The 23,486-nt window shown below is 40.4% G+C and overlaps 3 long non-coding RNA genes across 3 annotated transcripts; all 3 read left to right on the top strand.

The window, feature by feature from the left end:
- Positions 1–284: 284 nt before the first annotated feature.
- LOC112996407 (uncharacterized) lies at positions 285–8,081 on the top strand. Its single transcript, XR_003262424.2, has 3 exons — positions 285–337; positions 863–1,041; positions 7,385–8,081. It is a non-coding gene; the product is annotated as an uncharacterized LOC112996407 (long non-coding RNA).
- Positions 8,082–11,812: 3,731 nt separating this feature from the next.
- Positions 11,813–14,663, top strand: LOC112996404 (uncharacterized). The gene is made up of 3 exons (XR_003262421.2): positions 11,813–11,936; positions 12,651–12,796; positions 13,691–14,663. It is a non-coding gene; the product is annotated as an uncharacterized LOC112996404 (long non-coding RNA).
- A 3,011-nt stretch (positions 14,664–17,674) lies between these two features.
- Positions 17,675–21,703, top strand: LOC112996406 (uncharacterized). The gene is made up of 3 exons (XR_003262423.2): positions 17,675–17,732; positions 18,028–18,127; positions 18,533–21,703. It is a non-coding gene; the product is annotated as an uncharacterized LOC112996406 (long non-coding RNA).
- Positions 21,704–23,486: the final 1,783 nt, after the last annotated feature.

Here is a 23,486-nt window from a genome sequence, read left to right as displayed (position 1 = left end):
ATGTGCACTGGAAAATAAAACCACCTAAGTGAGTGGTTCCCTTGCCCTCAAGCCAAGTGCAGCAAAGCAGTTTACATCCACACAGCTTGAAGCTCTTTCTCTTCTAAAGCAAACTGTTGTGATCATGGTACCTGGCATAGTACCTATCCCATATGTATGACTAGGATGCCTAGTGATACAACAGATAATGTGAGGTGTTCACACTCATCTTCAACTCTTTTCTGGCACTTTATTATATCTGTTTTTCATAAAAGAAGTTGCTACTGCTTTTGACATTTCTGTTACAGCTTCATTTGCTGCCTATGTTCCTGTCTGGTCAACCTTCTGTGGTCCAGTTGTAAGTATACCTCACATCTTGAAGAATGCCAGGCAAGCTGTCATGCCCTCAAAATGTCAGAACAGGCAGGCGAGGAGGCATTTTAGTAAATCCTGTATTAGTTACTAGACTGATGTTGGAAACATGGAGCCCAACTTCATGTCAGTGTATTGATCTGGAGAGCCGGACTGGCAACAGCAGGGACAGTGGTCATGGGCAGCATCCCAAAGGTAGGGAGAAGACTGGGGGCTTGGAAGATCAGTACTGGTTGGCCCACACAGGGTTGTCCCAGGGTGTGCCTGGGATGAACGTCAGCAGAGACACAATTTTCAGATGTGGCAAGCTGTCTTTAAAACTCTTTTCAAAGAGAGCATATGGGACAGTAACTAACTGTTACTGGTGAGTGAAGAGATCACTTGGAGTCAGGTCTGTGGGGCAGCATGGATCTGCATACCCAGTGTGGTGCATGATTTTGCCCAACTTGGATCTCTCAGCTAGACAGCATCTATCAACAACATTCACAGGCATGTATGTTGTTCTCCATAGTGTTTCTGTGACTTCCTCAACCCCAAAGGATCAAGTGATAACTATAAGTCCCAGTGAACTGCAATGGAAAATTCATGGATTTGATGGTGGACATCACTAGGTACAAGCATGGCACCCAAGTCTTTGAGAACTCAGTTGTTTACCAATGGACAGACCAAACTCTTCTTGTGCTATCCCAGGTAAATCTCAGCCTGCAGACAATCTGAGTGATACACTACTTTTTGACAGATGCCACTTACCCTCTGCAGTCACGGGTCATGAGCTCATTTTGTCATAAACAAGATCATATACACACTGAAACATAATTATTATAGTCTCAAACTAAACTCTGAAGTCTTCCATTGTCCTGATAGATTGTTCTTTCAACCAGCTGCTAGCAAGATAATGAACGGTGAGGAATAAGCTTGTTTTCTGTCCTTCACATCTCTTCTGTTCACAGAACATCTGGTTCTCCAAAAAGCAATGTTGCCACTGAGCTGTCCCCTGCCAGCAAGCCAGATTCTCCATAGGCTGAATAGAGACTGGCTGCTTCTCTGCTATCAGAACAGCAAATGTATCCATGGATCTCTCTCTCTGTCCTCTGAAGAGACAAGTGTGAGCTCACTGAGCTGGGGGGGGCTCTTGCTTTATTTCTGTAAAGAGGAAGGAGTATATGGGAAAATGTCTGTCTATGGTATTATGTGGCAACACACAAAAGAGTAAGACACTGTTGCTTTATTCATCCTTCCACAATGAGGACCACAATATTAAGAGAAATTTGGATTTGACTTTTTTTTTTCCAGGCCAAGTGTCAGTGAGTATAGAGTGATCTCAGCAGCATAATCAGCAGTGTATCAGCAGTATAATCAGCAATATAATGTCAGAGGTTATAGTGTAGTCTCAGCAGTATAATTTGCCAAGCAATGGTGAGTGGACTTGAAGGATAGCTTGGCAGTGTCCTGGGGCCAGGCCTAACAATCTGTGCAGGCCCCTAGGAGGCTTGTGCTGAGACTGAAGAAGAAGCATGGATGTGGTAGGGAACTTGAGAAGAAAGAGGTGGGCCATGTTTGCTGTGATGGGTCACAACACAGGTGCTTCACAGCAGTGTCTTTGCAGCCTGCTCTGTGTGGAGAATGGCTTGAGCACCTTTTGCTGCTTCAGATCTCCTCCTAGAAGGTACTATGTTTGGGAGGAGTGGAGGAATACCAATACAGCTGCTGTTCATGCTGATTCATGCTGTGGTACTGCCCTGCCAGAACGAGAAGTACTCTGGCATAGTCTGCTCTTGGTGGTGCTGCAGTGATTGCATGCAGCTGTCTGATGTTGGAGCAATTAGCACAGTGTAAGTTGCCTTTATCAGAAGAGGTGTGCCTGCACCTGCACTGCTGAGTGGGTGTGCATGTGGCTGGCTGTGGATACCCTTTGCAGAACAGGCAGGTTATACAGGGTACTGTAGAGGGCTCCCATTTCTGAATGCTGAGCTACCCTTGGCAAGGGGCTCTGTGGTTTTTGTTTCCCCACAAGCACTCCTGGGTGCTCCCTGGTCTGGCTGCTCTGCTAGTCACATTTGCAGGTAAGCAGACTGGAAGGATGGGTCTGAGACAAGCTTGTCTTATTTGTATCAATATAGTATTAAATTTGAATGGTTATAACAATTCAAATGTAGACATGGTCAACTATTTCCAGTTTATGACAAAGAGCAAGAAAAGGTGATACACAGAAGCAGATCTAAAGACCATTGTAAACAGTATTTCATTTTGAACTCAGCAGCAGACAGAGCATGGCTGGCATTGTTATTTTAAGAAATTAGTAGTTTCCTGTGCTCTGCAATGACATAGACTTTTTGAAAGATATAGTCCTATTCTTGTTTAAGGAATATATCAATGTTGGCTGCCTATGCTTTCATGTCAGGAGTGGTTCTACATCAGCTAAGATGAAGAATTAACTAAAATGAAAAAAGGCAGAATTATGAGCATGCTTTAGTGTCTCATTCATTAAGCACATCTCTTTCTGATTATTTTATTCTTCTTAGGATAGCCTTTATTTATCTTTAAGGTAATCTGCTCTGACTTTGTTCTGAGACAGTTAAAGAAGACTGAAAGGCTAAGGTAAACATGCTTAAAGTATTTCAGTGTGGGTTCAGTAGGTAGCAATAACAAGTAAACTGCACCACTGTGAATTTCCTAATGCAGACAGGGCTTGGATTCAGTACAGAAGTATCCCTGATAGACTCTCTTAGGTAAGGTCTGTGAATATAATAAGTATGTTTCCAAGGTTGCCTCATATAAGGAAATTTCCCCTGATGTCTCCCATTCTGATAATCCTGTGCCACTGCAGTGAAGAGAAGCTTTAAATGAAGTCCTATGGTCTATTATATCATCTGAATATATCTGCTACCCTTTCACATAGTTCACCTCAAACATTAGTTGTGAGAACAAATTCAAACCAATAAAAGCTAACTTTTGAGAGGAAGAAAGCTGGGGACATTCTAATGAAAGGCAGTCAAGTATTCCTTTGTCTCAGATCATAGCCTCTGTAACCCTACTGCAAGTATTTTATTATCACAAGTAGGTGATGGTCTTGTTAGCCAAGATGATATTAAACATCTTGGGACAGGGTAGGGGGGCAAGCCCTGCAATATTTAATTAAGAAGTGGTCTTGGAAATTATTTGGGGAAAGAAGTTTAAGGAGGAGAGGATCTCTGTCTTCTGCTTTCCTCCTTCAAAGTCCCTAATTCCATCTTGCTCATTTCACTGGTCCCCAGGCCCTTTTGAAAACATCTGCTACTGTCATCTTGATAGCTGCAGTGTTTCTAATGTGGAATAATAAGCATGCTTCCTTAGGACTGCATGATAAGGGTAGGCATTTCCTTACCCTAAGCTGCAGATGCAGCTTTAACCATGCAACTACCCACTGAATCAGGAATGCAAGCTACGAAACAATGAATGAAACTTCTGATGAACAATTAAATTAGCAGGACTAAGGTTATGGGAGTTGGCAAAGCTAAGAGACCTCTGTGGTTTTCTTGATTCTTGGGGTTTCTTGAGTGCTTTCACTTCATCAGAAAAAGTGTCTGATATTTGCAATTAATTTCGACTGCTAGATTGTATCTAGTGGACAATAACCATGAAAGTACGCCCTCTTCAGAGCAAAGAATTTGAACAGGTAAAGCAAAATGATGCATGTCAAAGATGAAAATAACTATTTTACTGTATGCTTGGAAAACAATAATTAGTGTCAGTCAGAACTTTTTTTTTGCCTTTGTTTCTGACTAAGAAAACACTTCTTGAAAGATGTAATCCCAGGAATCAACTTTACGTTGTTCCCCCTCACTCTTATTCCATAATTTATAATTTCATTCCATCAGAGGAGAGATGCATGGTTTAAGCAAAAATCCTTCAGTCCAAGGATTTGCATTGGAAGAAGTTGACGGAGATGATACTGAATCATCCAAAGATTGATAATGATTTCCCAAATGCCCTACCACTTTTGTTCATAACCATTACCACTTTCATTTTAGGCAACTATATTGTTTTGAGACCTCATAGGTAGTTCAATGATTTCTTCTTCCAGCAAGTTTTCTAATGTTGGGATCCTTGAGTCATCACATATTTCAAGTTGGTTCTATTTGATTTCCACTAGGAATATGTGGGAACACATATCTGGACCTATGACAATATTTCTGCATGATTTTATTTATGGACAGGAGAGAACTCTTTGTTTCTGTTACACAACTTACTTCTATATCCTGTAAATTTGAGCTGTGTCCCTTCTTATCCTTGTGCTTCAAACTTTAAAACTTCAAGCTCCAAGTTATTCTATAAGCAGCAGAATGAGTTAAGGCCAGTTTCATGTGAATTTTTTCTACGTTCTTATGCTAGCCTTCTTCCAAACTGTTGTTATGTCATCTCCACTCTCGCCTTTTAAGACCTTAGATTTTACCCTACTGACACCTCCCTTTTTCCCCTCCAAGGATGATCTTATCTTCCATGTCCCCCGGCAGCACTTTTAAGCTGAAACTGAACTCTTTTCATGTAGTAAGGGCAATCAACCCTCTGCTCCTGTGCCTGTTTTCATGAAACCTGTTGGAACTTACTAACTTCGAGACCTCAACTTTCAAGCAAATATCCAATTTCTACCACATTTGGCACAGAAGTTATCAGGAAAAGCATTAGCAGGCCACATCAACTTCTCTTTCTCACAGATTGAAATTAAAAATAAGATGGATTATTTATAAGGAGAACTATCATGAGAACATCAAGAACACTAAGTGAGTCTCAGAATTTTGTTTCGGTCCACTGCTGAAGAAAAATCAAATAGCTAATTATAGAAACTTGATAGATATTCATGTGTAAAATATTCTCTTGTGTTCTGGAGAGTCTGTTAGCTTGTGCCACTGACACTCAACCTTCAGCTCCTATGGTTTCTCTGAATAGCAGCCCTCCTTTGCAGCATATTGGGAGAGGGAGGGGGAGGGAGAGGGAGAGCCTCACAATGACATCAGCCAACTCCCTCAGGACCCTCAGATACAGCCCACCTGGTTCCATGGACTTGGATATGTTTAATTGGTACTACCTAACTCTAGCTTCTCTTGTTGTGGTGGCAATGCCTGACACCTCCAGGCTCTGCTGGTAGGTTCACGGACCGGGGAGGCCTAAGAACCAACCCTAGTAGTAAAAAGCAAGGCAAAAAAGAGACTGGAGGGCTCTGCCTTTTCCACATACTGGAATGGCCTGTTCCTGTGGCTATGCCTGTCTCCTGTGCCCATTTGCTCTTCAGGGTAGTATGCCATGGGATCCCCCAGGGAGAGCCCTGAACGAGACAAAATATACTCCCCTGAATTCCAAGGTTGTGACTTTACAATTTATCTTGCTCGCTTCTCTTAGGATTTTGAACTCCACTATCTCATGGTTACTGCCATCAAGGCTGCCATTGACCTTTACATCACCATCCCATTCTTCCTCATTTATTAATAACCAGTCTAGCAAAGTACCTCCTATAGTTGACTCAACAATCATTAATTTATCAATCATCATCAATTGTTCTTGATATTCTCTAGAAATCTCCCAGATTGCTTGTGGCTTGTAAAATTGCCTTTCCCATAGATACTGAGGTGGTTAATCATTGAACTAATTGTGTAAAACAGCTAAGTACTTAAAGTAAACTTTTACTGAATTCCAACCCTGATCTTTTTCCTTTAAGAAAATGCAATTGTAAAAATATGTAGCAGAAGACTAAGTACAGTGAGTGAAAAATCACTCTGGGCAAGAACATATGTAACGATGGTTAGGCATGTACTATCTACCTTGAAAGACGATTATGCTTAAAGTCAAAGTCCATCAAAGCCCATCAATAATGCAGTAAAAGTAAAGGACAAGAAGCAGAGTCTGCATTATAATTGTTCAGTCCACTTATAAAGTCTGACAGAGGAATTTTCCCATATTCATGAGCGTGAGTTAGATGCTTATAACTTATTGGCTGGTTATAAATCCCATTACATTACAGAATCCTTAAAGGACTTGTGCTGAATTTGTGAGCCAAATGCTAAACTGAAGATATTAAGCTTTTATCTTTTTATTGATAGCTTAATCTCTTTGCTTAAGCCATAAATTAAAAGTTCATACTGGTAAAATGGGAGTTTCCCAGACAGGAAACAGAAACGGGTCTAAAAATGTATTATTAAAATTAGCTAGTTGTGTCACACTGTTTTTCCTCCAGTAAAGGTAATATTAAGAGTACCAGCCAGGCCATGTTCATACAAATGACCTGGAATGAATGGATTTGTTTTGTGTTAGATTGTTCTGCAAATGCACTGAGCAGAGAAAAGAAGTGTCGTCATTGAAAACCTAAGCATGGTGATTGACATATGGTCCTCATACCTAAATTAATCTGGCCTAGATGTGAGTGGTCATCTGAAAATTTGTGTTTCTGTTGAGCTGTGAGACACATGTTGCTGAGATCGTGTGGATATATCCTGTGGTACTTTGCTGTGCTCTCAGCTGAGCCACTTTATGTTGCGTCTTTTCCAAGGCGAGTGTGAGAACTTCTGTCCTTCTAGTGTCATGGAGAATTGTGAGAAATTGCTGCAGGACTGAGACTCACGGTGACTGGCCTGTGTTCCCCCTGCAAAATTAGCAAGTTGTCAGCATAAATGAGTGGCTCAGTCCTGCTCTGAAAGCCCACATGGGAGTCATCAGATCTGTAGAGCTGCAATGTGTAGAAATTTGTCTCCCCTTGAGGGTATAAAGCAGTAGGCATATTTCTTCTCAGTGATAACAGTGGCAGGCTGTATCTTTAACTCAGAATACCTCCCTGTACGCTTTCTGTGATCGGAGTTGGAATTTTACTGATAATAGGACTCCACTAGCGTGGAGCTAAAAAATACAAAATTTCAGAAGATAACAATACCAATCCTATTCTGAACAAAATAAGCAAATAACTCATCTTTGAAGAATTATAGGCACTGTTGTTTATCTTGAACTTTGTCAAAATGTTTTCCCAAAAAGATGGACTAAATTATTTTTATGTATCCTATCTCAACAGCAAGTAGAACGAAGGCCTTAGCGTTCCAATTAGAATACCTGTTCTAGAATGTGAAGATGAGCCCTACAAAAAGAAGATGTATCATAATGAAAGTATGGAAGTTGAAGGAAGTTTTTTCTTTTTTTCTTTTTCTATTTCTTTTGTGTGTGTGTTTCCTACCAATGTTATAATGCTATTGCATAGTTGCTGCCCAACTGCAGTTGCATTGCAACAGATGCACCTTCTCGGATCCAACCCCTGCAGGAAAAGGCTGAGCATTTGGAACATCTGTTCTTTGATGAAAACATGCTAATTTCTACAGTCTCTTGGCATTCTTAGTTGAGCTAGTATGTAGCAATTTAGAAAATATGATAAAAGAAATGTAGAAGACAGGTGGATGATCACCAAGGAGAACTCCCCCTACAACTTTAATAAATGCCAGAAGTGTGCACAAACATATATATTTCTGTAAATGTACAGGAAAATTGTTTTCCTTTGGGTATGAATAGTTTGTAATCCTCTTACAAAAGCTCAGCTCCAGGGCTGATTTTGAGAGAGACAAAGACAACTGATGTTCTGCCTTGGAAAAATTGTGTTATAACGAAGAAAGTAAGAGTTATGTCATAAGAAAATAAGAAAATTATCCTTATTCTAGTCAAATAAAAAAACTGAATAAGAGTGACTCATGCACTTTTGTTGTATTAACATGGAGAAAATAGACAACAAAACAAAACCAATTGAATAAAAAACATTTTCTGGAAAATGAAGATCAGTAATGCACGTGCGCTCTCTCAATAAGTGATCTGTATGGATCATTGAGTGTCTTGGGAAATTTATTTTTACAGAAGAAATAGAAAAAAATATCACAAAACAGTTTCTACAGGACTGCTCAGGATTTTGAAATGGAGAAGCCTTAACTATGTAAGTACTGCAATGTGCAAAGGACATACATGAACACTGAAGCCACTGCTTATGCATTATTTTGCCTGCAATGCCTAGCATGAGGAAAATTATTTATTCAGAATCTCTTGGAATCTGCTGATATTTTTGTGGGCTTTGGGTTTTTTTTGTTCATTTCCCATATGGTGGTGGGGATCAAGGTGGACAGATATGGTATCTGGTGGAAGATTTACCAAGCACCTATTACATAATATCAAGAACAGATGTTTACAGGTGAAAATTAAAGATTTCAGCAGTAATGATTCTTTACCAAACTCATATTCAGATTTATTCTTTTTCAGTCCACTTGTAGTAGTAAGCTCAGACGTCATGGTTGCCAAATTAACACTTTGCATCTGTGACCAATGAGCTATTTGTATGCATTCCCCATCCCACCTTTCCTCTTTAAGGTGTGGTGTCAAGATTCGCTTCAGAGGAGTGTCTGTAGATAGCTGAAAAAAGTGACTGGGCCACTAGCATCTTATCTTCAGATAATTCAAAACAAATTTAGGTAAATAATGTGAAGTGGGAGGGGGGTAGGCAAGCAGAACAGCAAAGAGGAGAATATTCAAGTGAAGAACATCAGTGAAAGAGAGCTAGGTAAGAGTCTCCTAGGGAAGGAAATGAAGAATTTGGCTATTTTCAAGCTCTGGATACAAAAAAGCTTGGACTTCTGGGTAAGTTTTAAAGCTAGCTTTGATTTATGCAATGCATGTCTATATTTAGTAGTGAAACCAAATATGAAGTCAACCACAGCATGAGTTCAAGAACATCCTGAAGCCTTTCCCCTGCACAAAAGAGACAGAGGTCATTTTACCTTTAGAAAGACTAGATATGTGCTACACTTCTTTCTAAACACCTTTGGGAAAGTCACTGGACTTACCAGACAGTGTCTGAATGAAGGACACCTGTCATATGACACCATGCAATCTATTACAAATACGTAGATACCAATTTTGTGATCTTGTGGAGGAGGAGTGAGATACACACCAAGCTCCAACGTCTTTAACTTCTATCTAGGTCTAATAGTCATAAGGACCACCTTGTGAAGATGACAGCTGCCTCGTCCCACCAAACTGGTGTGGAGCATCTGCTGCTTCTCCTGCCTGTTTTGGTTACAGAAAGACTGGGACATGTCCTGACAGATGGCATGGAGATATGAGGTGATCAGCACTGCAATGCAACCAACCGATCACATTGCTCAAGCTCAGTATGAATCCCAGCCTCACTTTTTGCAAATAACAAGATCTCATCTCAGTAAAGATCATGCTGCTTTTCACCTCATTTTTTGAACAGTTTCCTTAGGTACTGAGATGCTTTATCAAGATTTAGGTTTTTACTCTACACCCTCCTTCCCCTCTGTTCTGAGGGAACCAAACTGTCTTCCACTGGGTGGTTCATTATCCAAAAAGCAATGGGAAAGAAGCCAGAGCTAAAGGGCTTGTGAGAACTGTGGAATGATGCTATTCCGTACAGGTGAGTGCCACTTCCACAGACAGCACTGTCCTATGCTTCTGCTAACATGGGTTTACACTGTACCCTATGTGCATGCAGTTGTGCCTTGATAGTCAGTAAAAGATGCTGCAAGTCTTACTGCTAGAGCCCTTGTCCCGAACCAATATCGGGGGGGTTTCGTTACGATCCCAAGGACGAGATTAAGACGCTAAAACCGGTCAAATATCGTACAACCTTTTACCTTTATTTTCCACAAAGTGGGGAGAAAAGGTGGGGGGGAAAGGTGAAGGGGAGGCGAAGGGAAAAAGGGAAGAGTTGAACAAGGGTAAGGGGAAAAGATAGAGAAAGTTGGAAAAGGAGAAAAGAAACTAGGTACCACCACTCCGAGGTGGTTCCGCTAACTCCATTCGAATTACAGCTCAAGCTGGGTGCCTCCGACGAGGCTCTCGGGAGGGAGGCAGGCAGGCAGGCAGGCCGGCCATCCGGCCAAACAAAGAAATCCCTCGGCAATTATAGCTTTTTCAAATTAAGTTTTCCCACCCCTCACATGGTAGTTCAGACCAATAGTAATATTTGGGTCTGGGATCTCCTGCTGCTTATTGGGTCTCATCACTGTCCCTAGGTAGGCCGTTTACTGTTGCCATTGTTTCTGCTGACAGGTGTGTCTCCATTCTTGGGTCCAGCCATTAGCTCTCAAGGTCCTGACAAAGAAGGTGATAACTCCAGCAATTAACACTGTTTCAGCAGTGCACAGGAATGCAAATTGCTGGTAACTCCCTTATCATTCCCGCCTGCACCAGCTCTGGGGCCCTTTCTCACTGAACTAGGGAGTGCGGCCTAAGGCTTCAGCAAATTTAGCCACTCATGCCAAGCAGGTTTTATAGAAATTGTGCTAAAAACGGACAATAATTTACAGTCCAGATCCCAAAGTCTCTGCCCGATTGTGGTCTTGTTCAGTGCAGGCTCGGTGTGTCCTGGGTGGTCGCAGGGAGACCATCTCGGGGGTTGCAGCAGCCCAGTCCTGTTTCCAGCAGCAACAGATGGCTTGTTCGGGGTTGTGGCCTGCCTGCACCTCATGCACCAAGAAATGTTTAAGGCAAAAAAAATTCATCTGTCTGCCACAGCCCTTCTGTGGATCTACCAGTAAACATCCCATGTGTTTAGCTGTGCATTTAACTAAGCACAATGTTAGTGTAATGGTGCAGGTCTAACATAGTTCCCTAGTTCTCTCTGCATTTCCTAGTGTCTCATTCATAGGGAAAATCAGCACCAGAACCAAAGAACTGGGATGACTTTCCATCCCTAACTTTTTTCTAAGTAAGCTTAATATGGACACATAATTTTTACTGGAATGATATTCGTCATCAAGAATGTGCAGAGTAAAGGGTGTTGTTATTGAGGATGTCTCTAAAAAGTGTTTCTGTATGTAGAGAAGAAAAAAAGAAGCAATTATCTAGTGGATATCTGAAGGCAATACTTAACTACTCTATTTTGTATGGCCCATGTAGTTTTAAAATTAATTACTAGACACTGATGGGGTCCATCAGTTCCTCAACATATTGAAAAAATGAGAAAGACTAGACTTAACTAGGATGAACACATCACCTTTGCTAGTCCATTTTGTGGGGAGCTGTCTTGAAGACCAGAAGTGGACAAAATATTGTCCACTCCAATATTTTTGTATCAGCAGCTAAGATCTCGGAAGAAATTAGAGGAAAGGATAAGTGCATGCTACACCCTGTGAGAGAGCATGCTCTGAAACAGATACAAACTGAGAAATGAGTTCTAATATGTTTTGTCAGACTCCTTCCCCTCCCCCCATTCAGTTATTTCCCTCTTTCCATTAGAAAAGGAATATAGTGCCTGTCTGCTTTTAGACCACTCTTCAAGTTAATACTGATTATTTTCATTTATAATATTTTAAATTTATAACAAAATATCCATCAAAGAAGTTCTTTTTCTTTTTTTCCCCCAGAAAAAAAAATGCATCTAAGTCATTGGAAGTTCTCTTGGTCTAATTTCCCACTGGGAAGCTGCTAATGTGACTGCAATTTCCATCCATTCATCCTTTTGTGTTGGCTAGCTATTTCTCTGTACTTCTGAGCCCACTGACTGATTTAACACAGATTTGACAGATAGGTAGAAATCAAAGATCTGAAGTTCCTGTACCTTTTGTGAGGTTAGTATAAAGAAATGACCTAATTTAAAGCCTAAACTGTTATCTGTTCATTTTTTTTCCTGTCAAGTGGCTACTCAGGATGGGTGTCATAGCAGTCTAATCAGGTTATGATTTCTGGACCACTCAAAACTAGCTGCAGTACTTACTGTCTCTTCTTCGCCTTATAATTAGGAGGCAGAGAAAAGAGTTGAGATATTGGAGGAACTGAAAGGTAGGAGTCCAAAAAGGATTTCTGGGCTGGAGTTGATGTGGTGATCTGGTTAATAAGGCTAATGGTTAATATCATAATTTCATTGAAAAACAGACTTCATTATTTTTACAGCTCATCAAACATGCTGTTACTTTTCTTAATAATCTGCATGTCAAAAATTATGTAGCTTCTAGTTATGTAACCTGTGTATTTCACAATCTGTGGCTTATAGAATTCCCTCAGACTTTTAAAAAGTGTCCTAGTAATGCAATAGGAATTTCTTTTAGTACTGCTAATAGGACTGAAACTACTTGGTCTAATATAATAAGTAGCTTCAACTAAATTTGATCTGTATTTATGTTGGTAAAAACAATCAATAAGAATTTCCAGGTCAGCTGATACTGAGTCTTGGAAACATCTAACTTTTCCAGCTGGAAACTTGAAAAATTGCATTCTGAATCGAGCTTTAAATACAGAATGAAAATATCACTGCTTTTTTTTTTTTTAATATTCTATTTTCACAGCCTCTTTACAGGTTTCCAGGTTTTATCAGTTTTTACTTTTATCTCAGTTGGACTACTGACCTGCTTGAAGTTAAGAATGAATTTCGTTACTGCACTGAATTGGGTGCACATACAAACTCAAGATCTCAGAAGATTTTGATATGATGGTAAGGAGCCTGTAAAATAATTTATTTCATTTCATGAAAACAATAATATATTATTCATTTTCTCCACTATTTACTTAGATCTACTACTGTGCCAAATCTGAGCTCTCACAGATATCAAGAAGATATTTCATTGTAAAAGACTGTATGAGATGTAAAGAAAGATAAAATGTGTGAGATGTGGATGATGCTTCTGTAAGACTGAGTAGGTAAAACTCTAGTGATAACAATGCTAGTAAGCTACAGTAGCATGCCATACAGCACTTCTTATGATTCCATTTCTTCTTATGGTTCCATTTGCTGCTCAAGCTTTCCTATGAGTGAAGTAAGTAAATTAGCATAATCTTAGAGTAATTTCAAGAGAGAGAGACTTAAATTAGATGTTATCTTTAATGATGGAAATTTTATCTCCTAGTTATACCATCAGAGAAAGAGAGCTCATCATACTGAAAGGGTAGATGCAAGCTTTGCTTAGAATGCTGTATTTGATTTTTCTCGATAGTTTGTGGTTGCAAAGTTCAAGAATCTCATGCTTGGGATAGACAGAGCAATCTAAATGAGTAAGCTGCTAAGTGAAACTACTATTGTTCTTAATATTTAATGGCTAAGCAATATCCTAGGACAGTGGGTTATAAATGACTAAAAAGTTTTTGCTCTGTTGGAAAAAAAGGCATTTTCTAAAACAAGATAAAAGGTGGTTCTGTGTGTGTATTCCGTACCTGGAAGATTGACACCTCACAGCACTTGCCAGTTCAAGTGCCAGTTATCCAGAAACAGCTATCCTGAGAAATTCAGGCTATTTTAAATTAAGCAATTTTCATACCAGTGGAGAAAATAGAGAGTGAATATATCTTCAGGGAGAAGAATATCTAACTATCATTTCTCTTGCTGTTCTAGATATTCCTCAAACAGTGGCCTGTTCTACCTTTTGGGTGGATATTTTGCGGACAAGTCATTTCTTGTTAACTTTATCCAATCACCCATGGAAGAAAAAAAAAACATTTTGCTTCTAAAGAGTCTTTTCGTATCAAAGTAGTAGTCCTCATTATTCCCTTCAGACAATGCTTTGGACCATTAAAACATATACGAATGGCAGAATTGATGGCATTAAGTAACTTTGAGAGCACTGGAATCTGCACCAGCACAGGCTTTCTTAAGGCACTTTCAGGAATAAAAGCAAAGCTGAGTTTTGAGCTGAGAGCACTGAAAGAACTGAAGCCTACAACATGTTTTGCTCAATGTTTCCATGATGCTAAGAACTCTAGGAACTGCTTGAGTTCAGACTTGGATTTTGGCTTATGGAAAAGCATCCTCTGTGTTCACTGATAACGTGACCCTTGTCGTTGCCAATACCTTTCTGTCTTCCCTGGATCCAAGAAGTGATTCCTTGTTTTTGGCCCTCTCAGGGGTGAGGGAGCTGGAAGGTTAGGCTGCTTTGTCTGACAGCTTAGACACCTTAAAACAGAATGGTATCAGTGACTCAGGAAATAATGACTTGAAGAAAAAGTTAAGTACCACTGAGTTACTTGTTGTTTGTTTTATAATCACTCTCTTACTCTCTGCATACTCATTTTGTGGTAGATTATTAAGATCTAAATTAATCTCTAATATGAATAAGTGTTTGCTCTCCGAATTTGTCACATTTGTAAATTGTTTCTGAAAAATTATTTCTGTGTATTGAAAACAATTTCCTTATATTCCCTTCGATAGTATATACCACCTGTACTGTGTACCAATGTTTATATTGACAGTTATCTATTACCTATATACAAAGCAAAAATCTAAATGAGAATTCTGTATATTTTGGATGTGTACATTCTGATAATCTTCCCCAAATCAGGTGGGATGGAGAAAAGAACTTCACTTCACGTATCCAGACTAATTCATACTTGGATGATTGAAAGGTTTTACACTGATATAAATTTCTTTTGAAACTAACATGATACCATCTCATTAATATAGTCATTGCCATACAGGTAGCTTGATACTAATCCTTAGAGAGGCCACCTTTCTAAAAGATAGTACCTGTTCTTCCATGGCATTTTCAGAGTATCTTGTCAGTTTTCATTTTTGAACAATTACCTTTTTTGTATCTTTTTGACAGAGGCTTGATGAGTGGCCTTGAGATGACAAAGCTACGCATATGTTCTGAATCAGAAGAGAAAAGGACTTTTCCTTTTTATCTCTTCAGTGGCATTCATTAGTGTATGCAGCTTTACTTGTCCTTTGTAAAAAGTTAATGGATTGCTGCAATGGAAACCCTTTACTTTGCTAAAATCCACATCTCAGCACTATTTGTGAGGGAAGGACCTGTGAGGGAAGGACATAGTACAGACTTTTAACAAAGGTCAGCCTTAGAGGACAGAGAGAAATCAGAGAACAAAGAGGTGAAGAAGAAAAGATAAACTATACAAAAGCTGGAATTTGTTAGGAAGTTAACCCACTGAACAGCAAAAAAAAAATTAGAAAGAAGGATTTTTAACTTTTAAGAAAAGACTGCAGAGAATGAATAACATGCTCCAAGCAAATTCTAATGCATGTGTTTATTTCATTAGTCTATTAATAATTGTCTCTTTCCTCTAGTCGTTAGAAATCAACCTAACATGATGAAGCCATTTCAGTAAGTACTGCACAGGACTCTAGGAGGGATAGTGTGGATTTCCACACCTACATGGAAGATGTGCCATAGACACAGAAACTTTTGCTTTCTCACTAAAATCAGTGTAAGAAAGCAGTCTCTGAAATTAGATGCAAGAGAAAAAAGTGTATATTTAACATTTTCTCTCTGAAGCATATAGCTTCAGTGGACTGAAATCTTTCAAGATGATGACCGTTGCTGTTATTCCCAGCCTGCTGTTGCCATCCTGGATTATCTCAGAGTTCTTTCTCCACCTCAATAAATTGATTAATTTCCTTACTATAGAAGCTACCAGGCCTGATCAGGGAATGATCATATTACTTCTTGTCTATATAGATTCTGCATGCATGATCTTTCATATGAAGGATCTCATCCAAGAACAAGATGCTATATAGTCTCATTCTAGAACTATAGCCTCTATATTTAATAGTGATAGAGATGGATTTACATGGTATTTCCTTATCTTAAGGAGAAAGGATGGAGGTCTGGATTTAGTGATTTTTTTTTCTTTTGTAATCTACAAGTTAGGTGGGAGAAATCTTTGTTCTAATGTATCCCTTGGCCCTTAACGATAGACGAGCAGCTTGGCACTAAGCTCCACATTCCTGTCTGTAGCCAGTGAGGCATCGAAGCAGGAGGCTGACCAGAGGCCAGCAGTATTGAGCTCTTCTTTTCTCACCAGAGATGCTCTCAGCAGCAGATGTTGTTCTTGGATGTACAGTCTAGGATCTTCTCTCTGTTGATGTGAACTCCATTTTTTTTTTCTAGGTAAATGAGTAAAATATTTCACTGGTTAGCTGCTGTGGCTTTAAGTAGAATTGTAATAAGTGTAACAGAAAATTTTTGAGTGAGATTATGTTGGCACACTTAGTGTAAGAGGAAGAGATGGGGAGCAGATGCCCTGAACCTGTTATCACTCCAAATGATTGCTTTATCTATTTATCTATTGCTTTAATACATAGATTAGCATAAAACATCTAGTGAAAGATAGTTCTCTGATTAAAGAATGCTAAAAAGCCTCCACAGGGAGGAGGAGAGTTTTAAACATCGTTGAAGCAAATAATTGTTTGCTAGCTATTTAAATGCTGGAGATGATTTCTAATGTAACAAAGAGACTTTCTGTATTTATGGAAGGAAAACAAGTTTTTGCTAGTTAATTGAGCAACCAGACTGCCCCTTAATTAACAAAGAGAATAGAATGAGTTGCAGTTTGAAAGAATAAACTAGTCCTTACATTGCAAAAGGGCTAGAAGAAATTAGCTGTAAAATCTGTCATATTTCACAAGCAGACAAGAGAAGCCATTGAAGATATGATCTTATTGTAAGTAGATCAGGTGTACCTTTTCAGTCACTTGTACCTATGTTTTTCAAAAAATTTTAGAACTGTATTTTGAATGTTATTAATAGAAGTTTGTATTTGTACATTTACCACAACCTTTGTTAAGAGAACTGGAAAAAACCTCGCCCCAAGTGCTGACCCTGCATTGGGGCACAGGGAAGCCTTATGATGTGCCCGAAGTGCTTTTCTGCATGTCTCTAAACCTCCAAAAGGCCGCAGAGCTGAGCCCCATTTTAGCTGCATGGGCTGAGAGCAGAGCCAGCACCAAGGAGATCAGGCAATGTAGAAATGTCTTACAGTGAGGGCTGGTGACATTGAACACTCTGGCATACAGGAAGATATTGGAGTACGTGCTTGAATCATGCCTGTCACCTGCTGAATGCCACAAACTGTACAGAAGGAAGAAAGGCCACCAAACAGAGCCAAGGTCTTTGTGTTTTTAAGAGGCTTTAAAAATTAGATTATGTTGCAGTGTGTAATAAAAACACAGGAGGACGGAGTGACTGGTATTAAGTAAACCAAAAGGGGAACAGAAGAAAAAGCTATGGAAAGAAATAAAGTCATAACAAAATAATCGATATATAAATATAAAGGTTTTAAATAAGCAAAAACCCAAACCAGCTAATCAGTAAGACACACCAACAGAACAGTGCCTACTACCCTGTTCTCTAATATTTGCACATTTTAAGATGAAAATGAGAAAATGTATGTTCTGACACTAGCATAAGTCTGACTATGAAATATCAAAACTGGAGAATCAGTAGAAAGCTTCAAGGGAGATCGACAGGCTGTACAACGTGCTGCTCAGCCATCAGAATGATCCACTGGGCTAAAATGGAAAAAGATTAAACAATTCCTATTTTCTAGTGAAGATAATGGATTTCCTTGTTTTCTTTAGGGATATGAAGTCAATTTTCCCTGTTGGAGATTGAAATGCAAACCTTAGGGACTTGACCTTAAAGGTAAAAGTCTTTCCTTCTTTTTGATACACATTTTCACACTTCTTTTTTATAGTTCATTTTATTTATACCTACCACACAGAGAATATAGAACAGTGGTTGTGTTTTATTAAGAAAATAATCCGTGGCAGAAAGGTACTGATTGCATGGAATAATCAGCCGATTTAACGCAATTTTTATGCTGTTAACTTGAATAAAAGAAGGCAGATTAGTTGAAGTTTGTCTCCATTTTCACAGCTTTAGCACACAAACTAACATTGAATTCTAATATTTAAGACACTGTATGCTTCCACTGCAGGCTACAAAACAAAGATCACTTACCCACTCAGTTTTTCTTCTGCCGCTTGGACTTTCACATCATTAAGTTTTAGGAAACTCTGCATGATTTCACTCTCAAGGTATGTTCATCTTGTAGTAATATACCTTTGGAAAAAAAATGTTATTTTCTCTATTTTTTGTACTGCTGTATTTTAAATTGTAGTTTTTCCTTTTCAATAGTAGTAATGGAAGCATATTAATCACAGACTACAAAGTGTTCAGTGTGAGGTCCTCTGAAGCTGGAATGCAATAATACACCATGATTTGCTACAGCATATCAGTCATCAGGGATTAAATCGTAAATCAAGCCTTTGTGAACTTCTAAGGTGTTGGAGTTTCACTGATAACTAGTGTATTATTCAATTATCCCAATCACAAAGGTCTGCCAAACTAGGCTGACCAGTTCACAATGAATTCATTACTGAAGGTGGAACATCTAAGAGCAGTGTGTGTGTTTTACCTAACAATTTTCTTCATATCTACAGTAAGTTGGTTTCAGACTGTAAGTTTGTGCATCTGGTAGCTGAACCTGGCTGTACTGAAGAGGTCTGGCCAGAGGAAAATGTTGTAGAAGTCAAATCTGGACATTGTCTTCCCACTGAATGCTTTTGAGTCTTCAGCATGCTCCAGAGCCATTCAGGTTGAGGTGCTCTGGAGCTTGACACCTCTCCTGCAGCACACCTTCATGGTACTCTCCTTCCCACAGCGAAGGCTGCCCACCGCTCAGCCCACTCTGTAAACATCACGCTTAGTTCTATATATGGGATAAAGTGTGGCTCACATTGTTATCTCCCATAGCACTGTAGCAAAAGGCAGGAAGAAAGACACAGTTTTGACTCAGGAGGAACATCAAAGAAGCTTTCAATAGTCAGCTATGAGACCTCTTTCCTCTAGGACTGATCAGTCTGCATAGGTTAGAGCTGGTACCACTGGAATCAAAAGATTTGGCCTGCTTAAGCGAAAGAGCAGAGCAGGTTGCCTCTTCCTCATCCTGTAAAATGTGAGGCTCAGGTATGTACCATGGGCTCTATCCCTCATCTCTTTGGCATCTGATACTCTGTTTTGATTGCCTCAGGGAAGGCAACTGGGTCTTGCCTCTGGGTCTACTGACAACTCTCGTACTGGCTGGCAATGCTATCAAAAATCTACAAACCAGATGAGAAATGGAAAGTGCAGATGATATATACAGGCTTATCCATGTCTTGGTGGTGAGTCAGAGGATGGTCTGTGCTGCAGGTATCCCTCATGACAAAAGCTGAAGACAGGATTCCCTTCTAATAGGGAAGGAGCTCTGTCCTGGAAAGCATCTGTTGGCAGCAAGAAATAAGAGCTCTGCCAATGCACTCACTTTTTAAAGAATGGCAAATGTCCAAACCAGATTCTGCCACTTGAGGACAAGATGATATCAAGTCAGTGGCATAAACAGATTGTGGCATGAACAGATTTTGTGAAGATGGTAAACTGGAGAGTCTCTCAACAGATGGGTATCCACGAGACTTTTCCCCAGTGTTTCAACTGCACTGTTCTCAGATTTCTACGCAGTGGGTTGAAAATCAAGACTAGCTGGAGAGAGGACTTGGCAAGGGCAACCCAGAGGAGGCTGTCAAAAGGAAATACAGACGCAGACCCAAGATTCAGCCTTTTGATTCACTTACCCCTGCACCTTCTTCTACTGTCAGTTGAGAGTCATGGTCTTGACATTCAGCACAGCTAAAGGAAAGACAGAGCTGCAGCAGTAGTGCTTCACCACCACCCATGTAAATAGGTGTGCTTCTCTAGATCTGCACATGAAAGATCAGTACATAAAGAAAACACTGTAGGTAACAGCATTTGGGCATAGCAAAGCCTCCTGCACATAATGTACTGCACACTGCGACTGCGCATGGGGAAAATGCCTTCTCTGGGAATCTGCACGCAAGCTGCTTGCAAGAAAAATGGGCATGGATCCACCAGTAAAGAACAGCAACATGATCACAAAATGAAACTTCCACTGTGGAAATGGAGGATTGACAACAGTTCCCATCATGACCTTGAGTCCATCAAGACCTCAGTGCTTCTGGGGGTTCGTCTGCCTGTGCTGAGGGCTAAGTCGGGGCAGCTGGTGACTTTTGAGGAGTGCTCTTCCAGACTGCTTGGTGGGATGGCCTCACTAAGGGACCACTTTACTTGGGAACAGCATTTAGCTGAGGCCATGCCCTTGGCCCTCACTGGAGCTACACTCTGGCTGTGTTATAGCCATGTCTTGGCTTGGCCACACACCCTGTTGATCTGGACTCTGACTAGCAGGCTGACTCCCCATCTGCCCTGGGCCCATTCTTGTCACTGTGGACCTACCTGGCAGTATGCTCCAGTTATGCTCACTGGGCCTGATCCAGACCTTGACTTGCTGACTCAGCTTCCTGACCTGCTCTCAGACTTGCCTCATCATGATGGGCTTGTCTGGTGATCTGGATGCGTGGATGAACCTGGCTACTGTCCCCAGTATGGCTCTGCTTGCCTGGCTCAGGTTGGGTGGGACTGCCGCTGCCTGCCTTGTGTTGAGGCTCAGCTCCTGGCTCCCTTTCCCTTGCTGAGAAGCTTACCTTGGCTGCTCCCTCGCAGTTGCAGGGACAAAAAAAGAACAGCGAAGAAAAGAGAAGGCGCCCAGGGCTATTGGACAGAAGCAGGAGCAAAAAAAAGCATCCCTTTTCTTCATCAAGTGATCCCAGAAAAAACACTTGCAGATGCATGGTCACATTCATCTAAAAAATGAACTGACACAGGAATTTATTCCTAATTTTAGAAGGTGATCTGGGATAGAAGTAAACTGTATGGAAAATATTTTTGGTTTTTGAAGCATGTACATGTATATATACTTATACACACTTGGTTTTGAATGGTTAAGTCAGTATAATACCACATAAAAACTTTATATGATGATTCTTCTGACTGCTTATTCTACTTTCCATCTCTTCTACTGAATACTGACTTGAATATCACACAAGCATGAACCTATACAGTCACTGTTTGGCTGTAGGTCACTCTGTGAAGAACTGGCCCTGAACCAACCACATTGCTACTGAAATTGCACCCAGGTTCCCTAGAGTGGCTCTACAGGGGACAGTCCTTGTGTGAAGCGTGAGGGGGAATGAAGACTGCTATGGCAGGTGGGCGAACACTACTGCAAATTATTCATTCAGTCTCGAGCCTTCAGGAAGTCTCTGCCTGCTCCTATAACTAGTTTCTTCCACAGTCCACTTGCCCATGTTTGCCTGTTATAAAATTGTTTGTGTCTTGACTGTGTTAGGGGAATTATTTTTCACGTGTATCAATTCAGGCCCACCTGAATCAGTAAAATCCTGTTTTGCATCTAAGGTTCCTATAACCCTTATGAAACCCAACCAATCAATAATCCTTCTAATTAATGTATGATTAAGACTTTTGATATAAGGATTGTTTCCTCTCAGTGTTGCCTGTGCTCAGCTGAGGGTACTATTTGACCTCATATGTTTTTATGGCTATTGCAACAACAAAAGGCGTGATGGAATGTTAAAGCTTTATGGATTTATTTTTATTCCCTGTGCCTTTGTGGTACAGGTACTGTTACTCTTTGTGAATGCTTAAAGTAATATAAAATATATTAATGTAAATTTTTGAGTGTTTAGAGCAGCTATCAATTTGACAGTGGTTTTTTTTGATCTGCTATTGCTTTAATTTTTTAGTAAGCTGTCTGTGCATGCACCAAGTTATGTACACAACTAAACATAAAATAATTAAACCTCCAAGAGAAGTAAGCTAGTTCTACCATCTGCAGAGGGAGAAATAAGAGAGGTTTCATGTGCGATGCTGTCCCAATCCAATATCGGGAGGGTTTCGTTACGATCCCAAGGACGAGATTAAGATGCTAAAACCGGTCAAATATTGTACAACCTTTTAACTTTATTTTCCACGGAGTGGGGAGAAAAGGTGGGGAAAGGCAAAGGGGAGGAGAGAGAGAGAGAGAGAGGAGGAGAGAGAGAGAGAGAGAGAGAGATATCGCCACCTGTGGATCCAGCAGTGTCCTGTTGGTCCTCTTCACCCTGGGTGTAAATTTTAGTGATGCGCGTGCAGTAATTACAACTCGAGCAGGGTCCGACCCTAGGTTCCCGCTGAACAGTTCAATGACACGCATGCAGTAGTTACAGCTCGAGTTGGGTGCCTCAGAAGAAGGACCCCGAACAAAGAAATCCCTGGGCAATTATAGCTTTTTCAAATCGAGTTTTCCACCCCTCACGCGGTAGTTCAGACCAATAGTAATATTTAGGTCTGGGGTCTCCTGCTCCTTATTGGGTCTCATCTCTGTCCCTAGGTAGGCTGTTTACTGTTGGGGTTTCTGCTGACAGGTGTGTCTTCATCCTTCAGGTCCCGCCATTGTCTCTCAAGGTCCTGACAAAGAGGTGGTGATTCCAGCAATTAACACTGTTTCAGCAGTGCACAGGAATGCAAACTGCTGGTAACTCCCTTATCATTCCAGTTTGAACCAGCTCTCAGGCCCTTTTCTTACTGAACTAGGTAAAAGTTCATTATTTTATCTAAGTGTGGCCTAAGGCTTCAACAAATTTAGCTACTCATGCTAAGCAAGTTTTATAGAAGTTGTGCTAAGCGGCAATAATTTACAGTCCAGGTCCCAAAGTCTCTGCCTGATCATGGCCTGGTTCAGCGCAGGCTTGGTGTGTCCTGGGTGGTCACAGGGAGACCATTTCAGGGGTCGCAGCAGCTCAGTCCTATTTCCTCCGGGGACAGATGGCTTGTTCGGGGTTATGGTTTGCTTGCACCTTATGTACCAAGAAATGTTTAAGGCAAAAGTTCACTCATCTGTCCGCCACACCACCCCGTGACTTAAACATTGATTGGTGTGTCTCCTTCCTGAAGTCTTCATAGCCTTTGTCCACAGTGGTGATATGAGATAGAGAGAGATCAGAAGGAAGCATAGAAAAGGTAGAAGCGCACACGGTAGTTATGAACAAGTAGCGGGAAGAGTAAAAGGAACAATATGGGTTCGGGTAAAAAAAAAAAAAAGGTACTTAACAGTGATTAAACAGAGGTGTTGCTCAATGCAAGCTCATTCTTTAACAACTTTAACAACATTTAACTTCACAGAACAAACATCAAAACTGAGTTAATGACAGATATAAAACAGCTGGCAAATGTGTTGTGGATGTCAATATGCAATTCCCTCCTTCAGAATAAACTGGGAATGGATTTAAATGATGGGTACTGTGGTCGGCTGTGGCCAATGGATGGCACGGATTTTCTTTATGCCTTCGGATGAGGTGGTAGGAACAAATTGCATATTTGACACAACATGTCGGGTTAATTGAACAAAACAAGGAATTATACAAGGTAAGAACATTAAAGCGGCCACCACACATAATAAATACAATATTAACTGTTTCACCCATGGTGCCCCCAGTAACCAGG

Source organism: Dromaius novaehollandiae, chromosome 2 (assembly GCF_036370855.1).
Source record: "Dromaius novaehollandiae isolate bDroNov1 chromosome 2, bDroNov1.hap1, whole genome shotgun sequence".
Taxonomy (NCBI): Eukaryota; Metazoa; Chordata; class Aves; order Casuariiformes; family Dromaiidae; genus Dromaius; species Dromaius novaehollandiae.
The sequence above is the reverse complement of the archived record's forward strand: the minus strand, read 5'-3'. Positions and strand labels throughout refer to the sequence as shown.